Source organism: Lepidochelys kempii, chromosome 9, assembly GCF_965140265.1.
Source record: "Lepidochelys kempii isolate rLepKem1 chromosome 9, rLepKem1.hap2, whole genome shotgun sequence".
Classification (NCBI taxonomy): domain Eukaryota; kingdom Metazoa; phylum Chordata; order Testudines; family Cheloniidae; genus Lepidochelys; species Lepidochelys kempii.
This window is the reverse complement of record NC_133264.1, coordinates 100685671-100693459: the sequence shown is the minus strand read 5'-3', so window position 1 is coordinate 100693459 and position 7789 is coordinate 100685671.

Sequence of the window (7789 nt, the reverse complement as noted above, 5' to 3'; positions counted from 1 at the left end):
AAGTAATTGCTCCCAAACGTGAGTAGGTATCACACAAAGAGAAGTGTGGACAGAAGTTGCTGTCAGTTACATAAGATAAAAGCATAAAGACTAGCCAAGGCAATACAGGCTATTGGTTACAGCCTGGTTTTTATGCTGTTGGTGGAGAACAAGCATGAATATAGTGCCCTGTAAGATCATGTAATGAGGGTGTTTTAGTATGTCAGATCAGCTGAAACACTTGCTATGTGATAGACAGCCCTTCTCTTTCCATAGTAATGTAGGACTGGAAGATACCTCAACAGGTCATCTAGTCCAGTCCCCTGCACTGAGGCAGGACCAAGGATTTTCAAGACCATCCTTGGAAGATGTTTGTCCAAGCTGCTCTTAAAACCCTCAAAAGACAGAGATTCCATAACCTCTCCAGATAGTTTGTTCCAGTGCTTAACTACCCTGATAGGAAGATTTTCCTAATGTCTAACCTAAGCCTCCCTTGCTACAATTTAAGCCCATTAGTTTTTGTCCTGTCCTCATAGATAAGAAGAACTATTTATCACCGTACTCTTTCTAACAACCTTTTAAGTACTTGAAGACTGTAATCGTCCCGTCAGTCTTCTCTTCTCCAGACTAAGCAAACCTAATTTTTTAATCTTTCCTTGTAGGCCAGGTTTTCTAGACCTTTAGTCATTTTTGTTGCTCTCCTCTGGACTTTTTACAATTTGTCCACACTTTTCCCAAAGTGTGTTGCCTGGAACTGGACACAATACTCCAGTTGAGGTCTTATCAGTGACGAATAAAGCGGAAGAATTACTACTCGTGCCTTGCTTACAACACTCCTGTTAATACATTCCAGAATGATGTTTGCTTTTTTTTTTTTTTTTGCAACTGTGTTACACTGTTGACTCATATTTAGCTTGTGATCCACTCACAGCCCCCAGATCCTTTTCCACAGTACTCCTTCCTAGACAGTCATTTCCCATTGTGTATGTGTGCAACTGATTGTTCCTTCTTCAGTGGAGTACTTTGCATGTCCTTATTGAATTTCATCCTATTTACTTCAGATCATTTCTCCAATTTCTCAAGATCATTTTGAATTCTAATCCTGTCCTCCAAAGCACTTGCAACCCCTCCCAGCTTGGTATTATCTGCAAATTTTATAAGTGTACTCTGTATGCCATTATCCAAACCATTGATGAAGATATTGGATAAAACCAGACCCAGGACAGATCCCTGCAGAACCCCAATCGAGGCCCTTCCAGCTAGTCTGTGAACCATTGATAACTACTCTCTGAATATGATTTTCCAATCAGTTGTGCATCCATCTTATAGTTTGTCTAGACTGTATTTCCCTAGTTTGCTCATGAGGTGATGTGAGACAGTATTGAAAGCCTTACTAAAACTGAGATATCTCACATCTATTGCTCCTCCCTCTTGTCCACAAGGCTTGTTGTTCACATCTGCCTTCTTTTCAAAGCCGTTTTCACGTAACTAATGGGATATGGGTGGTTTCCATATGCAGTAGCACTCAAATTTTACTGAGGAAAATGACATGAGACTGATTCAATGGGGAAGAATTTGCTAATAATTGAAATATGTCACTGTTAGCAAGGGCTGGGGGACTCATCTGGGCACTCTCAATAATTGACACTCCAGTCATTATATGACTGAATATTCATACTCTGTTATATTTCTGTGAAGAATGACTCCCTTGTTCCCGTTATTCGTAGCTCTGAAACATTTCCACTCCCATTAGGCTAGTCACGAATTGTGTGCATTGCCACAGAGTTTAGGTTTGTAATTCCCAGTTTGTATTTTTCATGCAATTTTAACTCCTCCCTTGTATTAGTTGAACTTGTTATGCTGGGTTAATGAGACGCTCCTGAGCTGCACATGTGCACAGAACATTTCACTGGCTCAAGGAAAAACAGGTGGAGCATGGTGGCTTATATAAATGAAAGGTCAGGAAGAGGGGGCTTGAGGCTTTTTTTAAAGTTTATTTCAATTCTTTAAAAGTTGATAGTGAAAGTTTGTTTCAGAAAGGGGGAAAAGTGTGTTTATTCCTCGAAAACCCTGAGAGAGACTCTCTTGGTAGAGAGGTTTGTATGTTTGACAGTTAGACCAGAGCTATTGCATCCAGCTTCTGAAAGTGATGGAGACAGTTCTACCCCAGTTACACAGGGCCAACTCTGAAATACCTGAGAGAAGAGCAGGGCCCAGGGTCTGTCTCCAATGCCTAAGGAAGATATCAGACGACCGTGGCTACACTCCTGTTTAGACGCACGCTAGCTTGATGAGAACTAGTGCAAATATCTGCACAGCAGCAGGGGAATCACACCCCCTAGCTCCTAGTGCAAACATAGCCCCAGAGAACGTTACAATGAAGAAAGATCTCACTGGAGAACTAGTGCTGGGGGTTAAGTCAAGACAGCTGCCTAGAAAACTGTATTGCAGATAATGCATGTTGTCAGGCATCACCGGTGTGGTGCTCTGCTCTGTTCAATATTGATAACAGTCGGCTGCAGGCATGTGTTCCCCCTGTGAGCTGCCCCGGCTCTCCGCGGATAGCTGACACAGCAGACCCCGAGAGAACCCACAATGACCACAGACTCCGTTAAGGTACGAAGGCACCCGGCCAGGTTTATTGCCAAACGAAACACAGTCTCCAGCTCCCCGGATCAGATGTCTACAGTTCTGCTAGTACATATGTGCTCCTTGACAATGGACCGGCTCGGTCAGTGGCGGGATTTACCACTGTCCCCTAGGCCAGACCAAGACAACTCCCCAGGGATGCGGTCTTATACACAGGTACAAACAAGTTACACATCACTCCTGACGTATTGAGGTACAGCCCCTCTGCATGTCAAGGTGCCCCCTATTACCTTGTACATGTTGGTTCAATTAAAACAACCCTAGCCATCATATTATCCTTTTAACCCTATCTTTGGGATGAGTCAGCATGTTCCTGTTCTCTGATGGGGAATGTGCTTGTGCTGGAGTGTTGTGGTACCATCCTGGCACGTGTTTACATCACTTGTGCCCGGGACCTTTTAGGTATGTGTGTGTTTGCAGCATCAGCCCTCTTCATGCCAGATTCTGTGAGCAGGGCCTCCCTCTTGCTCACAGCTTAACTTCATTTATATCAGCAAAGTCTTGACCGTTACTTTAGCTTAGGCCTTAGGCCTCATACTGGGCCTCTGATACAAGGTCTTATGTTTCAGGACCTCCTCTGCCTACAATGTACAGTAGAGCTGGTAAAAAAAATAAATTAAGTTGTTGGAGCAGTTTTCCATTGGACAATGCCATTACATCTTACGCTACGGGTTTTGCTGGAATGTGTCATAAAGATTCAAAATAGAAATGGAGTATTTCGCTTTGACTTGCTCAATTCATTTCATTCCAACCTTCTTGTTTTCATGTACCGTATTAGAAAAATGAAATGCTTTAATAAAGTTCTTCTGAACTTTCTGAATCAAACTTTTTGTGAATTTCTATTCCACAAAAATTTCGAAGTCCCAGTTTAGGACAAAAACAACTTTCCAAATGCTGGGATTTCCCCAAGGATGGAAATTCCATTTTCTGACCAGCTCCAGTGCACAAACAATAAATGTGGCCATGGGGAAAAAGCTGCAGAAATCCTGGGGCAGGAAGGGGGGCAGTTGGTCAGTTATAACCCTTCCAGTGTCCCTAGCCTTGCATTGGCAGAGGCTTTGATTGCAAGCAGGAACTCGTCTTCTTGAAGTGAATGACAACATTGGGAGCATGATCAGACCCAAAGCCCACTTGTTTACTCATGGGAGCAGTCCTATAGAAACTGCAGGATGTAGGCAGCAGGATTTTCTCATGATCATTTCTCACCCTCACTATAGTTTATTACAACCCCCTAAGAAGCTGCTTCCTTCTCCCTGTTTCCTCCTGCAGTGAGAGCTCATTGTTTTTATGCCTCAGTTGTGCAATTTGCATAGGCTGTGCCCTTGTTTATCCTATGATGACCTCTCCACAATAACACATGTCCTCTGAACATGAAGTCCAGTTAGGGCATTTCTACACTGCAATTAGACACCCCTGGATGGCCCATGGCAGCTGACTTGGGCTCATGGGGCTCTGGCTAAGGGGCTTTTTAATTGCAATGTAGATGGTCAGGCTCGGGCTGTTGCCTAAGTGCTGGGACCCACCCGCCTTGCAAGGTCCTAGAGCCCAGGCTCCAGCCCAAGTCCAGATGTCTACACTGCAATGAAACAGCCCCTTAGCCCGAGTACTGCAAGCCTGAGTCAGCTGGCATGGGCCAGCCCTGTGCATCTAATTGCAGTGTGGACAGACCCTTCGTATCATCCCCTCTTGCCAGCTCTTCCAGATGTGCTTCCCTGCTGTTTGCAGCTGGTCTGGAATGCAATAGTTGCTCACAGGGTGGAGTAACCAGGTTTACATGACACCCACCCTGTGTTACTCTCCGTGGGTTGCCTGGGAAGTGTCAGGTTGGTTTTAAGTAGGTGGTGAAGGCTCTGGCTCTATTCCAGACACCTCCTACTACCTAAGGACAGAGAATGACCATGAACTGATGAAAAATACAGAGCATCTCTTAGCCCCACAGTTAATTGGGACTCAGCGATGGCCATTACAGCCTTGCCAGGCATTGCCTTGTGTACCTCCCAACACACAGCATTGCTAGGATTCACGTGAGCAGGCTGAGCAGGGCGGTGGGCGCTCCTGGAGCACTGAAAGCAAACACGGAATCCCCAACTGCCTCCCTGCTGTCAGCTCCCCCTGAAATGCACTCACCAGTGAATGGCTCCCGCAAGTTCCCAGCCTCTGCGATCGCATCATTCAGCCTCCGGCTGAGTCTGCCGGAATGACCTCACCCAGGAGGGCCGCAGGATGTGGCCACTTCGCCCACTGTGCAGGACGTCAAGGAGGTCAATGCCATTCATAGAAATCAGGGAACATGCACACGTGGCAAGGGACGGGCTGGTGGTGTGATTAAGGGACCAGGCTGGGATTGCATAGTTTGGATACCCCCATACCATCCATAGTAGCAGAGCTGGCAGGCATGTCGGCTGTTACCGTGGTCACAGACTGGGTGTCAGGCTGGCACCGTTCACCAGAGAGTGGATCAGACCCCACTCCACATGCAAATCATCTAGGCATCGGTTCCTGAGGTCAATTCCAGGCTGTGCCACAGTCACCCTGAGACTTGGCAGGTCCCTTCAGGCTAGGTGGGGAAAGGAGCAGGTAGGTGCCTAGTGAAATTTTCAGATGCCCCTAAGAACCAAATGTCCACAGAAACCAATAACAGTTTGGCACCTAGGAGCTTTTGAAACTCTCATTAGGTGCCTCTCAGCATCTCTGGGTGCCTAAACACCTTGGAAAACTAGCCCTTGGTCTCTCTGTGTCTCCATTCCTCATCTGTAAAATGAGGATAAAATATTCCCCTGTCTTGCTGGGGTGCTGGGTGGTTAGATCATGAATGTTTGCGGGGTGCTTGGATTGTACCACTGCGGGCGCCATATGACACCCAACTTTTTAACCAGAAGGGGAACCAACCCTCACGAGGCCCTACCAAGGGGTGTGGCTAATATCTCATCGGTTGGGATCTTTAACTCAAGACTGGCTGTCTTTCTAAACAACATGCTCTAGTTCAAACACACGCAATTGGGACCGATAACGTTCACGTTCCCTCTAGTGCAGGAAATACTGGGTGACCTTCTCTGGCCTGCGTGATGCAGGAGGTCACACTAGCTGACACTGGTAGTCCCTTCCGCGCTATTAATCTGGAAGTATAGCGCGAGCGATAGTCTGCGACCTCTGAGCAGCACTAGCCTGGTGCTGCTGATGACCGATTGGATGACTCATGCTCCCTTCCCTGGGATCAGTCTGGCTTTTCACACGGAGATTGCGGCTGCCGCCTGTTTTGCCAGTGGGCACATGCAGTGACGGGGCAGCCATTGTAGAAGTATTGTGCTGAAGTGGGAACAATGACGCTGCTAATGTTGTTGTGGTCCGTCCCTCTGTCCGCGGGAGGACAGGCTACGCCCCTCTCCCCACAGACGGTTCTGGACCGGCTGACCGGCAAGCTCTGTCCAAGGCTCTTTGCGCTTTTCGCGTGACGACGACGACATCCCGTTCATGACCATTCGTACGCACTGAGTGCATGGATCGTGCCGTTCCCGGGGCGGAGCAGGGTATCCCGAGTGGGGGCCTCTACTCCTCTGTGCGCAGTGTGGGCTGTGTTCTGCCAGGCTGCACTTAGGGCTCCTGCAGCTATGGGTCTGGTTCCTATGCCTGGGCCTTTGCCAGTAGGTGTAACTGGCTACGTTGTGAGTGGGAGTGCAATGTTCATTTTCTTTTGGAGCCCTGAAGTTTTTCCAAGGCCCTTCCATTTTGCAGCGGGGATGACATCCTGGGCTGGGTTCTCCTGCAGGCTTCTGGTTGGTCATTGCCTGGTCCAGCCAACTGCCTGTACACAAAGGCTGGGCATGTGCATGTGTTGTCACCCCTTTCCAAGAGCAGCAGTGTTCTGCTCGTGCGAGCATGCACTCTTGTCTGGCTGCTCGCATGGGGGCATAGATGTGTATGGCTTACTCCCATTTCTCAGCCATGTCTGTTGGCATGGAGGCAGCTCGTGTCTTTCTGCATTCACTCTGTGTTGGTTGCCAAATGCCTGTTGTTCCTCCGGATTACATAGTCCTCATCTGGATTCCCTCCTGTGGTGTGCATAGCCTTGAAATGGCTCCTTCCACCTGCCTCTGGGTAAAGGCTATGCCAGATCTGTCACTCCTAACATAAGCACGGCCAGACTGGGTCAGACCAAAGGTCCATCCAGCCCAATATCCTGTCTACTGACAGTAGCAATGCCAGGTGCCCCAGAGGGAGTGAAGCTAACAGGTCATGATCAAGTGATCTCTCTCCTGCCATCCATCTCCACCCTCTGACAAACAGAGGTTAGGGACACCATTCCTTACCCATCCTGGGTAATAGCCATTAATGGACTTAACCTCCTTGAATGTATCCAGTTCTCTTTTAAACCCTGTTATAGTCCTAGCCTTCACAACCTCCTCAGGCAAGGAGTTCCACAGGCTGACTTTGCGCTGAGGGAAGAAGAACTTCCTCAGGTCTCCTTTAGGTCCTACCCACTGGCAGCAGCAGACGCAGAGCCCTGCCTTGCTCCGCTGCACCTCATTTTGTCTCGTCCCCTTGTGGGAAATGCATATTTGGTCACAGTGTTATGTGCGTTGAGTGCATTGGGTATGTGTTGGTGTCCCAGGTGACACACAGCTTCGTACAGGAGAGGAAGCAGTTGACTTTGTCTCACCAGTTTCTTTAACACACATTGAATGTGTCTCTCCCCCACTCCTGCAGATGTGCTGGTGTTAACCCACAGCCACACTGAACTCCCAGTGAAATCACTCATGTATCTGAAAGGAGAATTTGAACTCTTTGATGTACTTAGCAAACTCAATGGGGCTTGTGCCCCGACTCACTGAAGTGCTTCTGAAAACCCCACTTTGTGCAGGTGGGGTCAAGCTGCTCATTACTGTTGTGTTGCTGGATCAGGAATTCCACTGGTAACTGGCTTAGCAATCAACAGGGGTAATTATTACACTGTAATGAAGTCAATGGTTAGCTCAAGTGTGAGGGGAAAATCCCCCCTCCCCCAGTGTTGGAGGAGTCCGACTATAGGAAATGCAAATCAAACAGCTGTGCCTTTCAGCAATGTATCTCATCACAAGGTAGAGCAAAGCCACGCGCTTGGAAGCTCGATAGGCCCTGCAATATATTTGTACTAAGCACTGATTCTTTTAAGTACTGGAAGTGC